Source organism: Heliconius melpomene, chromosome 15, assembly GCF_056956725.1.
Source record: "Heliconius melpomene rosina isolate 202511_hmr_F chromosome 15, ASM5695672v1, whole genome shotgun sequence".
Classification (NCBI taxonomy): Eukaryota; Metazoa; Arthropoda; class Insecta; order Lepidoptera; family Nymphalidae; genus Heliconius; species Heliconius melpomene.
The window spans coordinates 5596564-5610257 of record NC_140403.1 but is presented as its reverse complement, the minus strand read 5'-3'; the positions used below and the strand labels follow the sequence as shown (position 1 = coordinate 5610257).

Here is a 13694-nt window from a genome sequence, read left to right as displayed (position 1 = left end):
TTTTTCGTTTAAACTCGATTTGTTTGAAACAGCAGATGGTTTAGATAGTATTTTTTGTATTGGCGAAAGGAAAAAACCCCGTACAGGTGGGCGTATATAAATGTTTGTTTTACTTTTTGAAAAAAATCCCGAAAACACACCTATGAACTTTATTATTAAGGTTAATATTTAAAAGGTATATTATTTTACAATTTTTTTTCGATTCCCTTTTTTAATAAAAAATAGTATTTTATATATTATATGCTATACTATATAATTGGTAGCTTGTTCTCGTATATGTAATCAGATTTTCGTTTGGAAACTACAAGTTTACCTTATTAGATGAAGATATATATTTGTTATATTACTACGCAATGGAATACATATATTCATACGTACTGTGCATATAATTGCATGCTTGTGGCTAGTGGTAGCGTAGGAGCGCAAGCGTGTGACTATAAACGCGATACGTTGTGGGTTCGATCACCACTCAAGGAAATTAAATATTTCATGTTTTTATTCTGTCGAGGCAAACCACGGCGTTGAGTTCTGCCACTCAACACGCAATGCCTCTAGAATTCGGTGGAATGTGAGGACCGCAGTATCTTAGCAGTAGGTTCCCTCCGCCTAACTTGCTATAATGCGAGATTGTATCGGTAACCATTAGAATTAGAATCTCAATTTTTTACATAAATTAAAATTATCCAATTTTTCTTGGAAACTCTCCATGAGATTCTTTAAAATCTTCACAAGCGTTCTCCCAACATGGTACTGATCCGACAAGTTTGCTATTTCATTAAAATTGCTCGTCGATTTTATCGTTAATCTCCAATCAAATTTGAACTGAACTCGCTAAACTTTCCAAAATTTTCTTAATCAAACAATAAAATTGGTTACCACAATCTCACAAACCGGCATCGGTACTCGTATTGTCTAACTTTGCAATTTATAGCTTTAATTACGAGAACATCATAAGAGCGGTTTCTATTCCTGTAAAAGCACTAGTCGTCTAATATTGGTTCTTCTCTATTACAATATTTATTTAGAAATGGCGGGAGCCGTTTTCGAATTTAATCTAATTTCGATAACTTAACATTTACTTTTCCTTATTTCTTAGACTTTTATTTCAAAAGTTTCTTTATTTCATTTATAGATATGTATATTTAATGTAAGATATAATAACAATAAAATAAATACGTATGAACATTATATATTTAAAATATTGAAAGTCTAATTAAATGAGCTGTTTTAAAAAAAATTAGCTTTACGCTGTATCCAGCACATAGCAGGAAGTAAGAGGGAATTTCGGACCTTAGTATAAAGATATCCGTTCTCATTAAGACATTGCGTGCGAATTCAATTTAAATATTTAATTTCCTCGAGTGGGAATCGAACCCACAATCCGTTGCGTTTACAGTCACTCAGTACACGCTTGTGTCCCTGCGCAACGAGTGGCTTCGTATACATAAATTGTATCCATACCTATATTATACATTCGAAAGTAACTCTGTCTGTCTGTCTGTCTTTTACGCAATCAAGGCCAAACCGCTAATTTAATTGTGATAAAATACTCATATAGAGATACTTGAGGGTCTTGGGATGAACATAGGATACTTTTTTTTCTCATGTTTGTAATATTTACGATATATATCAAAATATTAAAATACTTATTAATTTGACATGAAATTTATTCCGCCATGTTTATAACAATCGCCGTTGCTAAGCAACGATTTGCAAAGTTTGTTGTTAGAAAACGTCACCCAAAATGAGCTTGCTTAACGCATCTCTCTATTGAAAACTGAAAATAATTTCATAAATATATTTAATAAATATTCGTATAGTTCAAGCGGGCGTAGCCGCGTTCGGGTTCACTAGTAGTTATATAATTTGACTTAATACAACATATACTGTCTGAGAAAGTAATTTGTGTTCGGAAGCGTTGTTACAAGCTGGTAAATGAAGGGCACATGTAATAACGTGATCCCAAAATACTTTACATTTGAGGACATTCAGGATAAACTGCTAACTTGAGAATTTATGCGGGAATATAAATTATAGTACGTCGTATAAATGTTTAGAAATACCATTAATTTTGTTATATAAAGCTTTAAAACAATTTTTATCTCTATGTATTAACATTTAAATTCGAGCTAAACACATATTTGTTGTTTAAAAACTTAGTTTCGATTGTGGGTTCGATTTCCACTTGGTAGAAATAAATTATTAATTATCATCATTTCCTCGCTCTGGCAACGAAACAAAACGAGACGTTGAGACCACTAAGTACGAAATGCTTCGAAGAACCCCCCAGAAAATGGGGAACGAAGTGTCATAACACTACGGTCCCTCTGCCTACACTACTATATGCGAGAAGCTAAAAAAATACAAGTACATTTTTATTTTCGGATTTCTGACGGTCGGTTCGGAGTTCTGAAGTCGCTATTTTAGTATTAGTGAAACCGTTTCTTTGAGTATGCAGGAAGAGGAACTTGGACAGTGGAGATGAACATTAATACGCGTTATAAAGGAGCTTAAACAGGGTTTGAACTCCGAGGCATTTCTCTGAGCGCCTCTAGCTGCAACGTGATAAATCCATGATATGCTTAGGAATTTATGATTATGATATGAGGGTTCAATCCCCACTCGAGGAAGTGAAATATTTATTTACGTTTATATTTCCATTTCTTCGCTCTGCTGTCGAGGCAAAGCGCGGCGTTGAGTTATGCCACTCAACACGCAATGCGTCCAGAAATCGTCAGAAAGGGGGAACGGAGTGTCTTAACACTAAAAGCAGCGTGAAGCTGAAAAAAAAATCAAAAATAGGTTTAACTGAATTCTATTTGAAAAGGGTATGCTAATAGAAATAACAGTAATTCCAATTGCTTAAGTACCGTATATACCTTTAATGTCGCTGGTTTAGTAATTCATTGTACAGTTGTTCCCCACAGTGACAGTCTAATGGTAGACAATGGTGGTACCACTTACCACAGATAGCAGCTTATACGATGTGGTGGTCGCACTAGTGCTGTAACTAAGAGTTAGTTTATGAGAAGAGATTGATGGTCTTGTTTAAATTTAACAGTTATATATGTGACGTAGTATGTTTTGTGAATTTTATTGTGTATATATTTGACGAATATGTTTATGATAAACTATACTACTTATATTAAAAGATTTTCTTGTCTTCAAAGATCTTTCACATGCCAAATTCACCATTAGTAATGAGTTCTATTCGTTTTAAAAGCTTGTTGAAAAAAGTAATAAAATAACCTATATATTGTAATTAAGTATTTAAAATAAAAAAGTCAAATATTTATTTACGTTTATATTTCCATTTCTTCGCTCTAGTGTCGAGGCAAGCCGCGGCGTTGAGTTATGCCATTCAACATGCAATGCCTCTAGAATTCGGCAGAAAGTGGGGAATAGAGTGTCTTAACATTAGGTTCCCTCTGCCTACCCTGCGGTGTGTGGTATACAGCGTGAAGTTAAAAAAAAAGAATTTTTATAATGTTTTATTTATTATATTTGTGGCGATCCCGATTTGACCAATTACAACGTTTAAATCCAAGAATCTTTTTCTACTTACAGATTTTGTATAAATTCAAAAATTCAAATTCAAATTCAAAATATTCTTTATTCAAATAAACTTATAATAAGCACTTTTGAATCGCCGAATGAACATATGAACAAAAAGCTACCACCGGTTCGGAAGGCAGTTCTGCTGAGAAGAGCCGGCAAGAAACTCAACAGTTGCTCTTTTCAAAATCAATGGTACAATCACAATCTGTTACATTAGCTGGCAGCTATCCTGCATTACATTCAATAGACATTAATTCCATACATGTTTGTCCTCTAAGTATTCTTGAACAGTGTAATAAGCTTTACTTGTTAGAATTTTTTTTACTGATATTTTAAATTTTGGAAGTGGCAAATCTAGAATACACTGTGGAATTTTATTATATACACGTATGCTCAGACCCATAAAAGATTTATTAACTTTTTGGAGGCGAAAACTTGGAGTAATAATCTTATCTTTATTTCTCGTTTCTATCGTATGATTGTCACTATGTTTACTATGCCAATGTATATTTTGTCGGACAAAGAGATTATTATCCTATCCTATCCTATCCTATCTATATATATAAAAGGCCTTGTCCTCACTGACTGAGGTAAGACGCACGCACAGCCGTAACCGCTGTGCGTAGAAACGTTAAATTTTGACAAAAGTTTACTTTCGTAATCTGGACATCCACTAAGAAGGGGTTTTGAAAAATTTTAACCCTAAAGGGGTGAAATAGGGGTTCAAAGTTTGTATGGAAAATAATTTAAATCGGCACCGATTTTTATAAAATTTGAAATTTAGATTTTTAAAAGTATTTAATTGAACACGTGTTTCATCGTTTTCTAGAATTCTCCCCCTAAGGGTGCAAATAAGGGGTTGAAAGTTTGTATGGGAAATTTCTTAAATCGCCACAGATTTTTATAAAATTTGATATTTAGACTCTTAAAAATATTTAATTGAACATATGTTTCATGGGTTATTAGAATTCACCCTTAAATACGCAAGCGAAGCTGCGCGCGTCCTCTAGTATCTTATAAAACAAAGTCGCTTTTCGTGTCTGTCTGAACTTTCTAACTCTTCTTCTTCTAAACCACCCAACGGATTTTTATGCGGTTTTCACCATTAGGTCGAGTATTTCTCAGGGAAGGTTTATATATAGTTTATTATTTGTACATTCTTATGTAAATTAACATAAATACGATAAATGTGTCTAAAGTCCTACCCATTGAGACACTTTCGCGCATGCGCTGCTTTAATGGTAAGTACTACATGAAAATAATGTACTGGAGTATTGTTCCTCTTAATAAGATCTACAAAAAAGTCAGCGAGAGCATATTTTTATCTTTTAAGGATAACGTGTAGTGATCATATTTCTCTCTAAAAATACTAATTTCAATATATTTTTTATTGTGAGGGATATTTTTCCATAATGGTATTAATCCTTATCCTTTAAAATACTTTATTAATTTTCTACGTTAAACAAAGATAAAATTTGCTGTTTACACTATTTCGAAATTGCGAATAGTTTTAGAGTAAACCGCATTTAATTGTTGACACATCACGCCGTTGACTCATCAGCTGTGCCGACTTAAGTTTTACTTATCCCTTACTCTCAGCATATAAATAAGTATATTAGTTACGTTGACCATTTAATGTAGATCAAAACCGTCTTTTACTGTTTTTTCATTTTAATAAGTACTTTAGAAGTTGTTACAATATCAAAACATCCTTGCTGTGAAACGCGCCCCGCGACGTTTTGCTTATACAAGCGCGTCATGAGCAGTCATCGGTGGTTCCGTGGTAGAATGCTCGCCTGCCACGCGGGCGGCCCAGGTTCGATTCCCGGCCAATGCATTCTATTTAATTTTCCTCACAGGCATCCACGCAGTGCTTGCTTTTCATCAGGGACAGAATACCCTCTTCAGCATTAACCACAAGCTCGAAAAAAAAACCCCGCCTGCCTTTATAGCAACGAAGATTTAGATGCGTTTGCACGTATTGGATAATTGGAGTTGAATGTATTATTTCAGCGCGATATATTTGGTTTCATATTTTTTGTAGTAGTTATTTGTAGGTAGGTTTTTGTTTATAATTTATTCCGTTTAAAAATAGTCATTTAACTATCTAAAAATAGTAATTTAAATATATTTTAAATTTACGATACCTACTAAAAAATCCTTGCCGAGTAAAACAATTGGAAAATCCTTATTGGAACTACGAAAATGTGGGTTGCATTAAGATTTAATTAATTTTCACATTATCTTAAGTGCTTTGCAAACATACATTATATGAATAATCCAGTAGTAAAAGCGGGCGAAGCCGCAAGGGGGTCGCTAGTAGTATATAAATTGGGAAGCAACTGTAAGAATACCTGCATCTTTGAAAACATCTCGCAGAGAATCTCGCGCTCTTAGTTTATAAATATATATTATATTCAATTGGAAACTAAAACCTATCAATTTAGAAAAAGCAGTATTTCAATAAGTATAAAATAACAGTACTATACGTTTTGTACTATTTGGCATCACTCCATATAGGACGAAGCTCCTAAATCGGAATCTATAGAAACCGGAACAATTTCATTCGAATGAAAACTTTAGATTCAATCACGTTATTTCGTCATCGTTAGAATATTCATTTAAAGTTAGATATATTTTAGTAAAATCAATAATGGTATAAGAATATGCTTTTTAATAAATACAAATTTACTTCCATAAATTATTTCATCATAAAATCTGTGAATCTTTAACGATTTTTATTTTTTTCCTTTCGTGTTTTTCGCCTAATAAGTACATTATAAATATGCTTTACATTAGATGTATGTCCCAGTGTTAATCTATATATATAAAATCGAAAGGTCACTCACTCATCACGAAATCTCAGAAACTACATGTGCTAGGAATCTCAAATTTTGTATAGCAGTTACTTATAGGACGTAGGTGCTCGCTAAGACGGGAATTTGCAATATTCGATTTCTAAGGGGTTGTTTTTGGGGTCGAAAGTTTATATGAAACTTCCTTACTACAAATGCTAGGAGTCTCAAATTTTGCATAGACGTCACTAGGACGTAGTCATGGAGACAGAAATTAATAATAACATAGTTCACGCGGGTGAAACCGCGAGCGGGCCTCTAGTATAACATAATATATACAAGATGTTTCTATTTTTCATCAGCCTATCGCCGTCCACTGCTGAACGTAGGCCTCCCTCATTAAGCGCCAACCATCCCGGTCTTGGGCTTCTCGCATCCATCCGGTGCCAGCCACCTTCTTTAAATCGTCCACCGTGCTGCAGGGCGTCCTACAATACGCTTGCCTAAGCGCGGTCTCCACTCTAGCACGTATCGGCTCCATCGACCGTCGGTACGTCTGGAGATATTTCTATATAGCAATTATATACATAATACTTATTTTTAGCTTTACGATTTCACTCGTAGTAAAAAGAGGTAGTCAACACCAGTGTAAAGAAAATGAAAATATTAAATATTTCATATTAAATACAATAAATTTGATATCTATATAGGCCTTAGGTAATATTTTTTATATATTTTGATTGGTTTCATATATGTTGGTCTGTTGAGTATACTAACGACCACTTGAAATATATCTGTATAGAAGTCGACTCTAGTGTTCCAAAAGCCGCTCTCATATTTATTGGGTAAAAATCCTATAAAGAAATATGAATATGAAAGAAATAACTAGATACATTCTAATTTTAGTCTATGTAAGATATTTTAATTGAGTAAAAAAAAATATTTGAAAATGTTACCTAAAAGCACATAAACCTAAAGCACTTAGTTGTTTTGTTAATTAATATGGCCGCGTACAATTATATTTAAGCGTGCTCGGCTTGCTGCGGCTCGCGTCATTGTGAATACAAGACCGCCAAATAGACACACCCACTATAGACTTTGTGAAGTTTGGAATTAACGCAAACTTATCTATGAAGGTAAAAGGATTAAGCATAAATTTTATTATTAAATATCTTATTCTAATTATAATAACAGTATTTAGTATTAATTTTTTTAAATCGTTTGATTTTTAATTTAACGAGATTTGAACCCGCTCCTATACGAATATCCCTTGGAAACCGTACAAGTGCACTGACGACTAAGCCATGATCATTTTCTTCCATAAGTATTCGTTTATCACATAATTTCCATGTACAAAGAGCAAATATAAGGTAGAACCAGTTAAGTGAAACATCTTACCTCCACAAGCCTGCCTCATACTTGCTGTGTACAAAGGTTTCAAATAATCCGGCGTAAGGCGGTAGAGTGTGCCTAACTACTGACAGGGCGGTCTGAAAGGGAAAGCTTAAATAGCAACCATTTGTTCCTCTTGAAAGGGCACTCCAGCTTTACATAAACACTTCTATAGAGCACGTAATGTACAGGCACTTTAATATTTCTTGTTATATATAAGAGTCTTTTTTACAATGTTAATAAAGCCTTGAAAGTTTTTGGTTTTTAATTACAATCTACTTTAAAAAAGCCGGTTAATTTCAGGATTATAGGTCAACGGTAAGTACAATATAACTTGTCAAAGTTGACAAACTTAAATTTGCGGGCTTATGCGCTCATTTATTATGAAATGAACTACAGATATGAATTTGTAATCGTTTTATTTTTATGAAATACATATTAATTTTCACTTTCCGTATTTTTTCTTTATTTGTATTATAAGTCATCTTTTGATTGTGTTGACTTAGAAAATTGTTTTTTTTCTATGATTCAAGGGTCTCAACTTGATAGCTCCACGCGATCTCAAGGCAAATATTCTAGACAGATTGACTAAAAAGTAATCCTATATATATATATATATATATATATATATATATATATATATATATATATATATATATATATATATATATATCAGCTTCACGCTGTACTCCGCACACAGCAGGATAGGCAAAGGGGTAGTGTTAAGGCACTCCCAAGTTCCTCACTATCCACAGAATACTGGAAGCATTGTGTGATAACTGGCATAACTCAATGCCGCGCTTTGCCATGTAACTAGAGCGAGGAAATGAAAATATAAATTTAAATAAATATTTCTTTTACTCGAGTGGGGATCGAACCCACTACCAATCGATTTTGCAGCACACTTTGTGCTATATTCAGGGTATTAAATTAATAATCGTGTAGTTCAAGCAAAACCGCGAGCGGGACACTAGTAACTATTATATTTATACCTCCATAAACAAATGTAATTGTAAATTGAAATACCAATCTACATGGTTTCATAATACAGTATAGGTACATGAGAATAATAAAATGAATTTAAAACAGTCATTGACGTTTTTTAAACAGCAACTAATTGTTTTAAACAACTATTCATAGTTTCATTCATTGCTTAATGACGTGAAGTTGTACTGAAGAAAAATAAAGAATAGCCTATAATAAAAATAGGTTTCCTTACCTCAATAGAAAAAAATCGGAACTCTTATAGGTTTGTTGCCACTATATTGCCTGTTTGTCAAAATCATTTATCTGTAAGTGTAAAATCAGAATTTAAGTTTGTCTACGTTGTACTTCCTATTTTTGATTTTGACTACAATCCTACATTTGGTAGGTAAGCCTCGATAGGCAAGTCCAACTAGCATTTAACCTTAACTTAGGTTCCTTTAGAATAAAATTATAATAGAAGGAAAACTAAAAGAAAATCTTTACAAGTATATTTCTATTTCCATAAACCTCACCGCGCTTCACAATTTCAATAAATACTATTGCTTTGAGAAATTACTTCTCGATTGAGGCATTCACAAAACGATTTCACGTTGACGGATTTATACAAACCGTAAAAGGTCCCCATTTAAGACTTTTGGAGCGCCCTTCAGAGCTTTCTATGCTGTAGTATAAATTAAATTTTCTGTTTATTTTATAAATTTATTTTAATGAAAACATTATTTTAACGTAAATAAGAAGATTTGTAGGAATTATTTTCTAATAACATAAAACTATTAAAAATAACAATAAAATAAAAAATAATAAATTTATTGTTTTTAATGACTTTATTACGAAATTACTAATTAAAGAGAAAAAAAACTTTCAAATGCGATGGAATCGAGGACGTGAACTGATTAATCTCTAATTAGTCTGCTTCGAATAGGTTCTTTAATTAACTCGCAGCATTAGAATGGCGAGGGAGTGACAGGTTGACGGGATTGTGTCGATACTCTAACATTGCGGTGATACTTTTAGTGGTAGACTGTTATTATACAAGTGTATTTTTTAATCCACACTAAATATAGACGATAAGTAATATTTTAAATAATTATATTTAAATTCAAGGCTCGAGGCAATATAAACCAAAAGAGTATGACAAAATGTTACTTTAATAGAATACTTTAGTAAAAAAATAAACAATTTCTTTAAAAGGAATAAAAACACGAAATAAATTCACGCTCAATTAATTCAAAAATTCGTCATAATAATACGAACAATTTAGACGATTGACGAAAAGACAAGAAACTCGATTCAATAGTCCATTGTTTTATACTTTATAGAAAATATTTCATCGATCTAATACAAAACATAGGTCTTTTCGTATTTTTATATGACTTAAAATTTATTAAAAATATTTAATTAAAATACCGTAGTATCTTTTCTGTTAGTTTCACAGCAGTGTATGCAAAGGATACCAAGTGGCGCAGGACCGGACGGAGTGGCCAGCATTGGGGGAGGCCTATGCCCAGCAGTGTACCTTAAAAGGCTGATGGATGGATGGATGGATGGAATGACTTAGCACAATTGTATTGCTTGTTCCATGGCGTAACTTAACGCCACGCTTGCTAGTACAAACAATAATCAGTCCCCCTTGAGTGAGGATCAAACTCACAACCGTTGTGTTCACATCAATCATTATCCCACTGGCCTAATACGATCTACTTACATTACTCACAAAAGTTCCCGCTCGAGGAAGTGAAGTATTTAGCAAAAATATTTAGAAGAAGAAAATATTTCAAAACATATATTTAGCATAACCAAGTAAAAGTCCATGTATACAGCATGAAGCGCATAATACGTTCACGTTTTATGCCTTATATAGCTGGGTAAGAAGAGAACATAGTACCTTAATGTTAACAACGGTCCTTCTCTTTATATCTAGTTGAGTGGTAAACGCTAACTTTGTGTTACCAGAACAAGGAAAAGAAAATACGTATATTATTCCCCTAAGTGGGGAACGAACCTAGAACTATCCAATATTAGGTAGAAAAAATATTGATTTTTTTGCTCATTTTACAATTACCTAAACCAGCTTCACGATGTATCCCGCACACAGCAGGGTAGGCAGAGGGAACACAGTGTTAAGGCACTCCGTTCCCCACTTTCTGCCGAATTCTGAAGGCATCGCGTGTTAAGTTTAACTCAACGCCGCGCTTTGCCTCGACACCAGAGCGAAGTAATGGAAATATAAACGTAAATAAATATTTAACTTCCTCGAGTGGGGATCGAACCCACGACCGTCGCGTTACCTAAACCATACATTTTATTTTATAAAAACATATTTCTTTTTAAAGTAAGTGCTTAAGAAAATAGAAATTTCTTTTAACAAAATTATATATTTGCTTGAGTTAGCATGTGTTTGTCTTATGTAAGTTGCAAAATCAATTCCACTGGCCAAGTTTGTGAAATTTCGATTTACGTAGATTGATTCAATTCGTGTATAAAAGAAAATAGGATGAAATAAACGGGAAAGAGAACCGCAACGTGATGTCTCCAATATCTGATAAACTGATTGTAGCCGGAGTATAAATGGTTGGCAGCTTCCTTTTTCCTTATAATTTTTTTTTCGATTTCCTTTGCGTGATAATGCACATATAGTAGAAACATATAATTATCGAGATTGCGAAATTTTCTTAAATTGGCGTTCAATACAGTTGAATTAAAAATTATGGGACTTGGATCGACAATTTTAAACTGACTGTCTGTAACGTAATGGCTGGGTGAATCGTTAGTTCGATCCTGCCTCGTGGGAATGAATTATTATGTTAAAAGATTTTCATCTTTTCACTCTAGTACCAAGGCAAAGCACGTCATTGATTTCCACCACTCAACAAGTATTGCCTCAAAAATTCGTGGAGAACGGAGTGTTTTAACACTAGATTCCCTCTGCTTATCCGGTTATATGCGGGATACAGCGTGAAAAAAAATATTTATGTCTTACGATAAAAGTCGAGAGCTACACATACGAGTATATAACAACATTAAAAAGTAACACACGCGAGGTTTGTAAATGTCAACTTGACGAGGGTTCCGTGATAAGATGCTGAGAAATATATGTAGATACACATATCTATGTTCCATGTGACTGATACATTATCTGCAGATATGCCTTTTGTTGCACGGTTGTAAGTTGTTTGCTAAAAAATATTAGGAATCTATAATTTTTAGGGTTCCGTACCTCAAATCGTGTGGAGGTATCAAGCAAATATTCTAAGCTCTTTAAAAAAATTAAGCATCCAAGTTAACGCAATCAAAACTTTAAGTTTAAATAGTTTTTTGCAGAGTAAGAGTAAGGTACTTTTCGTGGACTTACATACACTCGTAATAGTTAAGAAATTTGACATGAAGTGATTGACTTACAATATAAATAAAAATGGGTAACGGAATGTTTTAACACTAGGTTCCCTCTGTTGTGCTCAGGATACTCAAGTGAAGCTGAAAAAAAAAGACATATTAACACAACAATTTGGTTTCCTATAATATCAATTTCAGGTTATTAAGGAAATAGGGACTCAGGTACAAGGCCTTCACACGACGCGACACGAAACACGCGGAAGTCAATTACAAAATTATAATTCATTAGACACGTGTTATAATCGAGCTAATTTATTCATACATTCGAAGCTGGAGCGAATAAAACCGACGGTGCGTTAAATTTCAATATGAAATTGAAATATCAGCGATACAAACGATGTCTAATTAAATTAATGTAATGGAATAACGTGCGAAGTATTAGTAATGATGATGGTAATTGATATCGATTGCGTGTAAATCTAATTATTACTATTGGAAAACTATATTTCAATAGTTTTTTTTGATATTTTGAGGATTTAAAATTAATTAATTAAATAAATTATTATTGTATACAAAATTATGAGTTTATTTTTTATGCCTCACTCTACATATTCTAAAAAAAAAAAAATCAAAACCAATAAAATTGCTCGCGGTACAAAAATATATTATAGGTTCAAATTAAAATAAATCTTTTTTTCATCATCTTCGTTTGTATAAAATACACAAATTAATATAAAATACGTAAAAAATAAAATTTTATTTAATTAAATAATATATTAAATAGTTACCTACTTCGTTAAAATAATGTTTTTTTGTTATTTCAAGATTAGACTGTCTTCAGGGTTTGTTTTATTGAAAACATGAAAGAAAGAAAACTGATAGAAACTATTAGAACAATATTTGTAGAGCTCTAGACGTATCGATCTATTTAATATTGTATTATTTCATTTTATTTTATAAACTTTTGAGGTCATCATAACACAATAAAATAGTGCATGAATGTAAAAGCGAAGAGTGCGAGTTCAATCCCCACTAGGGGGAATAATTGATTTTATTTCATGGAGTAAGATAAACGTCGGAGTAAAAAGCTGTAAAACGAGATGTCTATTCTTTCCAAAAAATGTCTATAATACCGAAATTTAATACTTAGTTTTTTTATTTTTATAATAGAAGGCCAAAATTAACTAATATATTTATTTCTTTTTGTAACTTCGTATAAAAATGCAAATTGAATTTTCTCCCGTCTTAAAATTTAACGTTTATTGTCATTTATCTGTAGGCCCACATTATCAGGAAAAGATTAAAGCTTGTAATATTACGAAAATTTGGAAAAGTCATGTACAATGGTGCTTCTAACTAAGAAACAGTCAAGAGGCTACTCTTGAAATGAGGCTACTCTAATAAAAATAATAAGAATAAATATTTATTAATAAATAATACAAACAAATAGTAATTTCTACAAACATTATCTGCTTAGTGCAAAAAAGTAAAAAAAAAAGAAATATTCATCTTTTATTTTAATGTATTTCGTAGCTTGTTAGTGTTTAATAGGCGCCGAGTGGCTAACTTGGCACAGCACTATCGAATCCATTCGGAAAGTTAATATAGATTGGAAGTGGCGATGTTTCA

General features: G+C 32.6%; 1 protein-coding gene across 1 annotated transcript in view; it reads right to left on the bottom strand.

Annotated features, from left to right (window-relative positions):
* Nucleotides 1–13694, bottom strand: part of LOC146531455 (4-galactosyl-N-acetylglucosaminide 3-alpha-L-fucosyltransferase 9-like) — a 251987-nt gene that overhangs the window by 110479 nt on the left and 127814 nt on the right. The gene's annotated exons all lie outside the window — the stretch shown is intronic.